A 14,137-nucleotide genomic window follows, 5' to 3' on the forward strand; every position below is an offset into this window, starting at 1 on the left:
TCTAGGCATTGTCGATTATTTGTTATGACCTTCTGCTTTCCTGACCACTCTTCTGATCTCTGATTAGGTACTTCGCTATTTCTGATACTCTGTTGCCAAACTCTGCTAGTCTTAGGATTCCGCATCTGTCTCCTGTTTCTGTACTTTATCTGTCTGTGTGTTAACGACCTGGCCTGTCCGACCTCGAGAACTATCTTTCCTGTTGGGAGATAGTTTCCAGTCCTGTCAGTGACACTTCACCTTGGTGTCACTCACTCTCTGATCCTTCCCACTCTCAGCCTGGCTCCGCCCCTTGGGGAGCATCAGACCAGTGGAAGGAACCCGTTCTCTAAGCAGTATCTCGTACTGCCTAGCACCCTCTACTCGGGTGCTCTCTTCAAAGTATACAAACAGGGAACACCAAGAGCCCCAATAGTGTAATTCGTACTGGACAAGGTGGCAATAAGTTTGTATTGCTAAATACTCACAAGTCAAGGTCACCAGCAGGCAACCACTGTAAAGGCAGGTGGGGAGATTGTCCTGACCCCACTCAGGATTAAGAAGTCGCTCTCTGTAGACAGGAAGAGAGGGTAGCAACCGTCCACCAAGGGTGGACTCAAAATTGTATACAATGAACAGAGGCGCCAAAAGTATAAGATTAGATTAAATGAGCTTAAAAACCAACTTAAAGGAATACTTAAGTCATTTAAAAAAAATGACTTTTACTCACCTGGGGCTCCCCTCAGCCCCCTGCAGCTGAACGGTGCCCTCGCCGTGTCCCTCCGATGCGGCTGGTCTCGCCAGCGGCCACTTCCGGTTTGGCCGTCACCGGCCGACAGGCTGTGAACGCGGCTGATTATCCGCGTCCCCGGACGCAATAGCATTGTAGAAGGCGCTATTGCGTCCGGGGACGCGGATAATCAGCCGCGTTCACAGCCTGTCGGCCGGTGACGGCCAAACCGGAAGTGGCCGCCGGCGAGACCAGCCGCATCGGAGGGACACGGCGAGGGCACCGTTCAGCTGCAGGGGGCTGAGGGGAGCCCCAGGTGAGTAAAAGTCATTTTTTTTAAATGACTTAAGTATTCCTTTAAATGGCAAAATTGAAGGAGGAAGTGGTTGTCTTACCTCCCTCAAGCAGACACGACAACGACTGCGATTCAGACAGTCAAACACATTTATTAGGAACTCCAAAAAGAAATGCAACGCGTTTCGCAGGTTCAACCCCGCTTCATCAGGCAATATAGGGAGGAGTATCAAACAATCTGCACAAGGATTCAAATTAAGCGCCTCTTTCACATCTTCAAAGTATACGGTTGCACCAAACACTCATATTACTCAGGTGTCCAGAGGTTAGCGATATATCTGATTATCGGTGATACTGCAGATCATCAATAATCGGGTATATATCTGCATTCTCGGTGATACTGCAGATCACCGGTAATGAGATCCTCTCTGTGTTACACCGATCGTTACAAAATGTATTTATAAAAAAATAATTCTTAGCAAAATGTACCACCTAAAGAAAGCCTAATTGGTGGCGGATCAATTAATTGTGATAAGTAGTGATAAAGTTATTGGCGAATGAATGGGAGGTGAAAGTTGCTCGGATGCATAAGGTGAAATGACACTGTAGGCTGAAGTGGCTAGTGACCAGGCCATTTTTTTACAGTTCTGCACTTCACAACTTTAATGGTTTATTGCTCGGTCATACAACTTAGCACCCAAATGAATTCTACCCCCTTTTCTTCTCACAAATAGAGCTTTCTTTTGGTGGCATCTTATTGCTGCTGCAGCAGCTGCTATTAGGTTTTTTTTTAATTTAAAAAAAAGGAGCAACATTTTTACATTTTTTAATAAACCCTGAGCGACGCTCCTATATCCTGGGTGATGGGGAGTGAGGTTTTGCACTGTGAAGCTGTCCTTCAGCACCACGGCACTGCCTCCTCACTCCTCCAAGAGATGCGCGTGCACCCATCATGAGACCCTGCACTTACCGCTGAACATTTGCCGTCCCTCACTGCAACTCCCGTCACTGTAATCGACTATACTGCCCCTAAAATGCCAGGGCAGTATAGAAACCCCACAAGTGACCCCATTTTAGAAAGACAACACCCCAAGGTATTCTGTTAGGTGTATGGTGACTTCATAGAAGATTTTATTTTTTGTCACACGTTAGTGGAAATTGATTTTTATTGTTTTTTTCCACAAAGTGTCATTTTCCACTAACTTGTGACAAAAAATAAAATCTTCTATGAACTCATCATACACCGAACGGAATACCTTGGGGTGTCTTCTTTCTAAAATGGGGTCACTTGTGGGGTTCCTATACTGCCCTGGCATTTTAGGGGCCCAAAACTGTGAGGAGTAGTCTGGAAACCAAATGCCTCACAATTTCAGGGGAAAAAGTTCAGGGGTATAAGCATCTGCAAATTTTGATGACAGGTGGTCTATGAGGGGCCGAATTTTGTGAAACTGGTCATAAGCAGGGTGGCCTCTTAGATGACTGGTTGTATTGGCACTGAAGTGCTGGAAGCGCAGGATGTTCTCAAATTGTGACCTGGACATGGCAGCAGAGAACATGGCCATGTGATGTATTGGATGCATAGACCAATAAGACCGCAATACATTCTTTTTGACTAGACCCATGTTAAGGAGAAGGCCCAAAAAAATGTTAAGTTTGGAAACTTGAAGTGGGTTTCACCGAAAAGGCTGGGCATGGTAGCTTCTCAGATTGGCTGTTGCGTATTGTGTGGCATAACGGTTGGTCTCAGCCACAATTAAGTCATAGAGATCCACGGTGCAGAACAGATGAAAAAAGTCTAGGGCCAATCCTAGATTATCTATCTCCACCTGGACTCCAGACTGGGCGGTGAAAGGGGGCAGTACGGGTGCGGTGGAACCAGGGGATTGCCAATTGGGATTTATCAGCACCTCTGGGAGACTATGGGTAGTACCCATTTTTTGCCATGGTGGACTGCTAAATTTAGGGGGTATCACTCTGAGACTACCCAGGAAAAAGAGCACCTACCTAGCAAAAGGGAGTATTTGTGAAGTAGACAGCTGTGGTCACTGAGTTTTGATAAAAAAAAAAAAAAAAAAAAATCTTCTGTCGTTAGATATAACTAAGGCTTTCGATTTGGTATCGTGGTCCTATCTTTTAGCAGCTCTCCATAGGTGGGGCTTTGGCCCAGGCCTGTTAACTTGGGTTAAGGCTCTTTACTCCTCCCCTTTAGCAGCTATAGCTTATAACGGATTTAAATCTCCACTATTCCCCATATCGAGAGGTACCCGATAAGGGTGCCCTTTATCCCCTCTCCTGTTTTCCCTTCTCATTGAACCCCTAGCTATTCTCATCCGTAACAACCCTGAGATACATGGCATTCCCCTGGGAAAAAATATACATAGGATTGGCCTCTTTGCCGACGATCTAATACTATGTATTTCACGTCCCACCAGATCTATTCTTACTCTCCTAAAGATTTTAGACCATTTTGGTAAAGTTTCAGGCCTGCGAGTCAACCCTGCTAAATCAAAAGCCCTAAATATCTCCTTACCATTTAACTTGATGCAAGCCCTACAAGATACCTTTGAATTTAATTGGGATCCGCACAAATTACCATACCTAGGGATTCACTTAACTAGTTCCTACAACACACTATCAATATAACTTTCCCCCACTCGTGAAAGAGCTCACTGGGCTGCTGGAGTGTTGGAAGAGGTACTCTATATCGTGGCTGGGCAGAATAGCCGCCATACAAATGACCTTTCTCCCAAAATTGCTATACGCATTTCGATTGTTACCTATCCCTTTAGCTCCTTCATTCTTCAGCTCTCCACAACAGAAAATTAATGACTTTATATTGGGGGGGCAAGAAGCCGAGGTTCAACAAAAAGTATCTATACCAGTTGAGGTCTAACGGAGGAATGGGGTTACCCAACATTAGATATCACTATAAAGCTGCGCAGCTGGCTTCACTCACTAATTGGTGTCTAGAAAACGACCGACCCTCCTGGGTTGAAATCGAAAATTATCTCATTTCCCCCATCGAAATAAACAATCTACTATGGCTAGCCCCAACCTACCGCAACAATATCTCTAATCCCATCATTAGACACTCATTACATATCTGGGATAGTTGTAAATACTCTGGCGGTTTAATGTCCCCACATAGGCCCCTTACTTCCTTTCTGGGTAATCCTTCTTTCCCGGCTGCCCTACAAACCCCCAGCTCTTATCCATGGTGGAAACAAGCCAATCTTTATAAGATTCATGACTTGCTTACGACAACAGGTATCAAGTCATTTGCCTACCTCAAAGAGAAAGCGGCACTTCCTACATCCGAATCATTCCACTACATGCAGATTTCTCACTTTGTCAAACATCATATCACTGATATTGAGATATCTTCATGCAAAACATCATTTGAGAACATATGTGCCACTGACCCCCAATCCCCAGGAATTATCTCTTTAGTATATAAAGAATTATCCCAAACTCGGTCGCAGAATAAACCTGATTACATAACTAAATGGGAAAAGGAGTTGAACATATCAACTGAATACACCGACTTATCAGACATCTGGATAAATATCCCCAGAACTTCCATCAACGCAGATCTTATAGAGGTAAATTCTAAAGTACTCTTTTGTTGGTACATGGTACCACAGAGACTAGCTAAACTTAATCCGGATCTGTCGGGCGAATGGTTTCGGGGGTGCAAAACGGTGGGTACTTTCGCTCACATATGGTGGACCTGCAGTAAAGTCCGAAAGATCTGGATAAGGGTTTGCACATGGGCATCGTCCCTAATTAATGCTCCGGTTCCTAGGAACCCTCTCCATACTCTACTCGGCTGTCCATATCCTAATCTTACTTCTGCCCAAAATGAACTCATCAGATATATATTTGCTGCCACCAAAATTAAAATAGCGGCCACCTGGAATTCCCAGTCCCTATCATTTGATTCCATCAAAGGCAGGCTGGGACATATTCTCTTTTTTGAAAAATTAAGAGCCCGAATGAACGATACTATGAAGAAATTTCATAAAGTATGGGACCCTTTGATCATTTACCTTGTAAACCCAGATCATGATAGACTGGTACGCACCTGCTGAGACCAATAAAATACTTTTCTCCTTGAGTCTGACGAACATCTTTCGTTAAAGATGTTGATCGGAGGCGCTCCCCGTCCCTGTGATTTCTTTCTCCTTTTTACTCTATTCTTACTCTATCCATCTTCCTTTCTCTTTTCAGCTACTCTGTTCTTTCCTCCCTTTCTTTCCTTTATATTCTCTTTCATACAGCTTACCTCCTCAGATGGGCAGATACAGGAACCCCTTACATAACGGTTCTGCACCCAGTTAACAAATCCATCCCTCAATCCCCTGCTTATTCTAGATCTCTAGTCGTGCCACAATAAATATCACTAAGATTCATAGACCCCCCAAGACGCTTATGGTCAATAACATGCCCTACCTCGCTGGAGGTAGGGTATTATTTATGGCCGATAATCCAATGTTCAAGAGCAGTCTCCATCCAGCCATTTATGGTTTAGTTTTCGGATGGACGACATGCTTTACAAAACTATCTTTTGTCATACTTTCCTCTTTTTTTTCCTCACCTTTCTCCCAGTTGCACTTATAAGTGCTTTCTCTGTTTATCCCCTCGACTAAGTATAACTATATAATTGTAACGAATGTGGAATCGTCTCCGTGGTCAGCGCACCAGACGTGCGCTGACGCGGTGGATTTTCTCCACAAGCGTATAATTGAGGACACCCAGGCTAGGTGCTATGCACCCGCAGAGGGCAATTCCCACCGGCAGATGGCGCTGTGGAGTGCAGGCGAACACAGCCGCTGCACAGCCACAGATGCCAAATGGGAATTGTACAGATCCAGGACAAGGGACAATCAGGCAGGGCTGGATAGCCCACAGGGAACAGAGCAAAGGGACAGAACCAATGTGTGCCCACCAAACTAGTCGCCACCCAGCAACGGCGAACACACAACGGCAGAAACGAAGTAGGAAACGCAATCGCAAGAATGGTGATTGCCAATAGCGACACAAGACTGAGCAGGACAGAGCACCAGGGTAGCAAAGGCACAGTAAATCATACAAAGAGAAAGATAAGGAAAATAACAAACGCTAGCTAAACGCAAACACCGCACTCATTCGCAACAGTGCACGCGTTCGTGTGCGGTCTCCGCGTGTTACGTACAACAGAGACAAGCACGCCTAACTAACCAAAGACAGACAAACACGAAACAGAGAACGCGAGCGCTTGCTTAACGGATACCTCACCGAGCCTACAGCAAGCGTTCGTATCAGACAAGACAGACAAACGTGAAACAGGAACTAGGCAGAAAGGATCCACCGCTCTTCCGTCAGAGCAAGTGTGATCCAAGCAGAAACACAGATCAGAAAGATCCACAGCCGCTACCGCTAGCGGTTAGTGCAATCCAGGAAGACAGATCAGAAGGATCCACAGCACCAGCTCCAGAGACTAGTGCGATCCAGGAAGACAGATCAGAAGGATCCACAGCACTAGCGCAAGGCGAGTGTGATCCAGGTAGAGAGTAGCAGGACAGAAGGATCCACAGCACTAGCGCAGGATGCTAGTACGATCCAGGGAGGCAGAACAGAAGGATCCACAGTACTAGCGAAAAGAGGCTAGCGCGATCCAGGGAAACAGATCAGAAGGGGCTACCAGCAACAACCGCTGTTCCGGTTAGCACCCAGATACACAGAACGACTTCCTATCGACCACCGCTGGGACAGGACAGTCGCAACAGACAAACAAACAGATAAGCAATCCTAACGGTACTAAAGAAACTGCCTAGTGCAGTCCCCAGAATTACTCTAAGATAACTTCAATAAGAAGTAGCATGGCTGACACTCTCTAGGAGTGTTACTACAAACCCTGAAGGAATGACCAGCAAAGGACTGTGGGTAATCCCAACCTTTATACTGCCAGTCATCACAGGAGGCAGGTAGGGGATTTGCATAACGAATGTATGCAAATTCCTCAGCAGCAAGCTGCAATACTGACAAAAAGTCTCTCTTAAAGAGACCTGCAGAATGCAGACCTGAACAGTGGTCAAAAAGCTGCCCGTCTGCACAGGCAGCTAAGCAGATTCTCGCAATAATGGTGGATATCCTCCCTGATTTTGTTAACCAATGCTATCCTCTCATGTGTTCCTCGCTGAATGTTAAAACTATTCTGTTATACTGGTAACCCCATGCCTTTGACAATTTTGTTGTAAGATTGATGTTCTACCTGTACCCTTAAGTATCTTGTGTTATAACATAAGCTGTACATTTACTTTAATGAAAATTCAATAAAAATGATTGAAAAAAAAAAAATCAAAACTGATCTTTACAGCGCCAAAGTTATTGTACAGTGTTTTTGCAGTGATCAGAAAAAAAAATTCTGTCACTGCAGTGGGGCGGGTGAGGGTTTGGCCGGGTGATCAAAAGCCTGCAGGGGGCAAATTAGGGCCTGATCTGATGGGTAAGAGTGCTAGGGGGTGACAGGAGGTGATTGATGGGTGTCTCAGGGGGTGATTAGAGGGGAGAATAGATGCAATTAATGCACTGGGGAGGTGATCGGAAGGGGGTCTGAGGGTTTGGCCGAGTGATTAGGAGCCCACAGGGGGTGATTGATGGGTGATCAGTGGGTGATTAGAGGGGAGAACAGATGTAAATAATGCACTGGGGAGGTGATCAGTGGGGTCTGAGGGCAATCTGAGGTTGTGGGCAGGTGTTTGGGTGCCCACAAGGGGCAGATTAGGGTCTGATCTGATGGGTAGCAGTGACAGGTGGTGACAGGGGGTGATTGATGGGTGATCAGTGGGTGATAAGAGGGGAGAACAGATGTAAACAATACACTTGGGAGGTGATCTGAGGGCGAGTCTGCGGGTGATCTGAGGGTGTGGGCGGGTGATCAGGTGCCCGCAAGGGGCAGATTAGGGTCTGATCTGATGGGTGGCAGTGACAGGTGGTGACAGGGGGTGATTGATGGGTGATTAGGGGGGTGATTGGGTGCAAACAGTGGTCTGAGGGGGTGATCAGGGAGGTCTGAGGGGTGCTATGGGCGATCAGGGGGGCAGGATCAGTGTGTGTGTGGGTGTATACATGCACAGCTGCCTCCTGCCCTGGTGGTCCCTCGATTACTGGGACCACCAGGGGAGGAGGCAGCCTGTATAATACACTTTGTATACATTACAACACATAATACACTTTTGCAGGGCGAGATTGGGCTGTTTACAACCTGCAGGCGCTGCTAAATGGCCGGCGGGTTGACGTCGCGGGTGGGCGGAGCCTAATGCTGGCGTATGCGCGCGCATCCCTGCGAGCGATCCCCAGCTAATTAGTCCCCCAGGTGCCGCCGATCGGCGTTACGTGGTCCTGGGGGTGCCACTTTGTCGCCGCCTATTGGTAGTGGGCGGTCAGCAAGTGGTTAAAGCGGATCCGAGATGATAAACTAACTATAACAAGTAACTTGTCTATATATCTTATCTAAAGTTTAGATAGTTTACAAATATAGCTGCAAACAGCTTTAATAGAAAATTTATTTCTTCCTGTGATACAACGACAGCAGCCATGTTGTTTGTAAACATTACACAGAGGCAGGCTTATCTGTATCTTGATCACTAAGCCTGTGAAAAAAAACCTGATCCCCCCTCCTCCCCTCTGCCTCTGAAATCAATGGCTAGTAACACCTCCTCCTCCTCCTGCCCAGACTGAGCTCCCATGAGCCCTTGCTACTGCCAAGGCTCTCTGAAAACCTGTGGGCGTGGTTTATTTAGTTTATAGGGAATTAGAGTATTAAAACAAAAAAAGTATTTGGCTTGAGGAATGCCCTATAAACAATAGGAAAGGAACTTAATTATGCAATGAGTAAAAGTTCACCTCGGATCCACTTTAAGAGCAGCTTATTAACATTGCCTAAACTGACTCAACTTCTTAGTATTTTTTGTGCCTTAGGTATGGACTACACTGTGTAGCTGTATTTATATTATTTACATATTATACAGTATATTGTATACCAACTGCAATCAGCTCTCTGCTGCCAGCTATAGGTGGGAAGCTCATGGGCTGATGGGAGGTACCAAAATTTCTTTTTTTTTTTACAATAACTGATACTGTATATAATTAACAGAGGGGAGTAGCAGCAGCTCTGCTGAGAGTCTAGAGAACCCTCTTATGGAAAGGTACAGCAAGGAAACACGTATTTCCTAAAGAAGCACTGGACCTGTTATAGGTAAGCCTTATCCAGTTTTCTCTTACGGTGCTGTTATGTTTTTGTTTTGTTTTTTTGTTTTTTTTACACAATATTTGTTTCTGAAAAGTTGCACAAAACTGTCTTAGGAGAAGTATATGTTTATGATACATGGAAAAGTAAAAGAATGCCCATAAACGTGTGCGCTTGTATAGTACAGTGACCCATTAGAAGGCCTGTTTTACAAACACTGCTCCTCCACCTCACTTTAACCATATTATATATATTTTTAACACTGAGAAAGCCCCCCCCTCCCCCAATTTTTTTTATCAGAAATGAAATGAGAATAGTAACGTAAACATTTCTCTAACTTATTTTATATTTTGAGTGCAAGTATTAGATATTTTTAGCATCGATACAAATTTAATCAGTGCTTTTTGAGTGTTACTTTGCATTCAGTGTCATGGAAGGCATGAGTTCAAATAACTAATGGGAAAGATTTTATGCATGTCATATCTTAGGGACTTTGTTAACAGGGGTGTAACTACAGGAGAGCAGCCCCTGCAACTGCAGTGGGGCCCACAGGTGTGGGGACTCCAACCTCCTACATACCCTCCCTCGAATACTCCTGATCAGGGGTTTTTGTGGTTACAGGTTTAAAGATAATGATAAATAAACTTGTGTTTTGACCCTTGTAAGAAGGGCCCGTGAGACTAGGAGGTCACCAAGGGAAGGCAAGGGGAGGTGTGAACATTAAGGGGGCCCCATGATTTATAGTCACCATTGTTTGTCAACATTAATGATAAGAGCTAGCAAAATATTAAGGATGAACATACTTTACATTACTCCATTTTTGATATTGATATCCGGACGATTCTATCACAACGATTGAATATGGCAGATATCAATGCTGCAACATTGTTTCGAATCAGTTAAAAGAATTGATCAGACGTGCTGTAAAATGTAGTTACAAGAGCATAATTGGGTTTGCAACAGTAAGGGCATCCGATTTCCAGACGACCCATGGTAAGCAGCCTGTACCATGTGACATCAGTAGTACATCAGTACATGCACCAGTTTCACATGGTACACCCGGCAATCGTGGTGACCATTGAAAGGTATGCCAGACAGAGCTGGCACGAGGTCCTCCAGCACCCAAGGCTGAGACACCAAAGTGCGCCCCTCCATCCCTCCCACCCCAGCTGTCACAGACTGATTGCTATTAGACTAAGAGGGCCACAGGGCCCACAACCCTTAATCTCTAGTTATCTGCTTTGCAGTCACTGCTATGTATCCCCTTTTCTTATTTCTTTCTGCTTCAAACACAATTAGGGATGACAGCTGAATGAATTGTGCGCCCCCTCCTACACTGCGCCCTGAGGCTGGAGCCTCTCCAGCCTATGCCTTGGCCCGGCCCTGATGCCAGACACTTGGAGGGGGGGGGGGGGGCGGCTTGGCAGGAGACAGCAGCACTTGGATGATTTCCAATACACTTCAGGCTGTAAACTATTGGAAGACTGTCCTCAATGTTTGGGCAGGCAATAGATCCGACTCTAATCAGATTCAGACACAGAAACAGGATCATACTAAAACAGGTTCTTCCAACTTTCATTCCACGGTGGCAAAAGTTTTCATTTTCCCATTCACAATATAATTAAGGCTCATACATAAGTGCAACTTAATGTACGACCAACCGCCCGACATGACGAATCACACAACTTTGCACGACCAGTAGGTATGCACGCATTGACCAACGAAACAAACCAACTCAAACAACTTGAATGCACGTGGCCAACTTGCACGATGGTTGCTCAGTTGATCCACCAGTTGGATCGGGCAAAACGCCTCTTATCAATCGCTCATCTATTCATTTGCCACGTGTACTTACACCCAACCTATCATCCAACAAACAAGTGTGGATGATACTTGGGCGGAAAAGTTGCACGTGTGTACGAGCCCTTGGTGGATACAAATGTCGATTTCAGATGTGTTAGAAATGATTTAAACCTCCATATAAGAGGATATAATCTTTCACCTACTGCAACTAGAAGAGGTTATCAGATGTCAAACCTAACCTACAGTAACTTCTTGTTAGTCAAGAGTTTACATACTATATTAAAGTTAATGTTAAACTTTATGAACTGACAAGGCTGAATCTCTTAGCTCTGAAGCAACTATCCAATAATTTCAAACCTTATCTGGAACCACCTTCCAGAATAAAATGTATGTTTTCGTCCCCATTTACACTCGGGTGCTTCTTGCCTGTGATTTGCATTTTGCTGATTGCCGGCGTTCAGCAAAGCGCTGCTGCACAAGTAATCCTATGTGATTACTCTTACTGCAGCGATTGCCGCACGTTTGCAAATACCACCCATAGCAAACAAGCCACATCCAGTATTTTCCCGGCAATTGTGTTGTGATTCTGATTCACTAGGACGAGAATCATAAAATGCAATGGCCAAAAAATTACCAAAAGAAGTAATACAAAATTACATTCGCAATTGATAGGCAATTGAGATCGGGATTTGCATTTACAAGTGTTTGAACGGGGCCTTTGGAATGACCAGAGTGGCAAATTTGCCTCCTGGAACCTGGTTATGATTTTTTTTTTGCGATCACGAGTTCATAATCGGCATCCGTGATGTGCTCTCGATCACGAATGCCGATCACCAATGCACTAGTTACCCGACTCATGATCACGAGTTACTCGAGATCACAAGTCTGTATTCGTGATTAAAAACCTGACGACTTTAGTGGTTAATAGCAAAGCCCCCTTACATGCTAGAAACACCAAATTTGCCAGATATGTTAAGAAGAAAAGTAGAAACAAGGAGTATTTTTTTTTTCAAAAAGAACTTATAGTTTGTGAGAAAATAGATTTTAAAGTTTCAAAAGGAAAAAAGTATACATTTAAATGCGGTAAATGACAGTTATTGTAGCAAATCTAACAGTAGTGTAAAGTTACATATATCAAAAGAAAGAGCAATGAATTTCCTGACGAGGTTTCCCCCTGGAAACCCCTTTGGAGCCGCAATGCTTTGGCCAGGGATCGCTATACATCTGCAATATGGCTGTATAAAGATCCCTGGCATCTTTTTCTATTTTTTAATACTTTTTTTTATGTTCAGAGGGTGGGAAATTTGAAAAAAAAATGACATTGTTTTCCCCCTCTTGAGTCTCTTTAACCCTTTGTCTCCCATGTAGGTGTCAGGCATGTAGGGATATCTACTCACGAATCAGCTGCAATGCCCCAAGCTAACTCCACACGCTTGACCCTATGTGGCGTGTCCCCGCTTAAACAGTAGAAAGAAGCACTTGAGATGAAGGAGTAGGAGGAACTGAGCGCTCAGTTGATGAGGCAGATGAAGCATCCTGTAAAGAGGCATTGGCCAATTGAAGTAATTGAGTCTGTTGAGCAGATACCCATTCCGAGAGCTGATTGACGGCCTCAGTAAGGTGAAGCACTTGCGGCACAAGATCCTCCATTATTTTTGTATGGCCCATGATAATGTCAGGCCTGTAGGGATATCTACTCACGAATCAGCTCCAATGCCCCAATCTAACTCCACACACTTCACCCTATGTGGGGCCCCGCTTGAATGGTAGGTGAAGAGAGAACACCTGCCCGACTTCGGTTACACCCAGGCTTTTAGTGTGCAAGGTATTGGAGCTGAATGCAGGGTGAGCAAATAAACTTCCAGGCCAAACAAGGATACAGAATAACAAAGTCCAGCAACAGCCCAGGGTCATACACGGGTAAGCAGAAATATCACAGTACCGGAGGGCAAGGCAGAGAGTAGTCAAAGAACGTTTCCGAAATCAAACCAGGCAGCGAGGGTCGTCGCGATATTCCAGGCAAGAGGTCAGCTCAGGCAGCAGACAGGGGGAGGTCCAGTAATCAAAGCCAGGGTCAAAGTCCAGATAATCCAATATAAACAGCAGGTAACAGCACACCCAGCAAGCTAGTAGCTATCACGGGCAAGATGCAAGTGTCACAGCAAGGCTTAAAAAATGACAGCATCCAATCAGTGGCCGGCCACATGCACACAACAGCCAATTACACGCAGGCATTAATCTTGTTTAAGTATCAGCTGAGAGAGAGATCAGCTGACACGAGTGGCAATACATGTCAGCTGAGTAACCAGAAAACATCCTGACTGTGTGTCAGCTATAGCATAGTGGTAAAGAGCACTGCCTCTTATGTAAGAAAGCAGGGTTCAATCCCAGCCAGGGTCAGCATCATATATTACTATTTATTACATAAACCCCTGCCTAAGTGTCAGCTGACTCTACCTCGGTCGACGCCTCAGACCATACTGCAGCCGAGAGGAGCAATCCCTTACAGTAGGCTGGGATAGCCAGAATGCAGAGCCTAGGCCGAGTGGGGCTTTGCACCCTGAGCTATACCAGCCTGCATGGTCCATGGTATGGGGGGCTCCAGGGGAGAGAGGCAGCCAAGCTTTCCCCTCTCCCCTGAAAAGCTTCAGTAATCCATGGATAAGGAGCTCTTCCCCACTTCCGGTGCCCCAGGAGAAGGTAGGGGTCACCGACTCCATGGGGAGTATTTTATGGTGGCATCTGGGAGACCCCTTTAAGAAGGGGACCCCCAGATGCCCCCTCCCCTCCCAGGAGAAATGAGTATAGGAGTACAAAGTACCCCTTACCCATTTCCATAAAGGGTTAAATGAAAAAAAAAAACCAACGAGAAAAGTCCTTTATTGTTTTAAATTAACCAGAAATACTTACCAGTACCTTAAAAAAAACATGTTCCTACACCAATATCCTCAGAAAAGCTCCCACACCAATATCTTCTATCTTGCGAACTTCTTCTGTTACATCTTGATTGAAGATCACCGCCGGCCGCTGCCGCCACACACCCCACTAAGTATAGCAGAGCTGCGTTGCTTTCTGTCCTCCGTGGCTCCTAGCTCCACTCT

The sequence above is a fragment of the Hyperolius riggenbachi genome, chromosome 6 (assembly GCF_040937935.1).
Source record: "Hyperolius riggenbachi isolate aHypRig1 chromosome 6, aHypRig1.pri, whole genome shotgun sequence".
NCBI lineage: Eukaryota > Metazoa > Chordata > Amphibia > Anura > Hyperoliidae > Hyperolius > Hyperolius riggenbachi.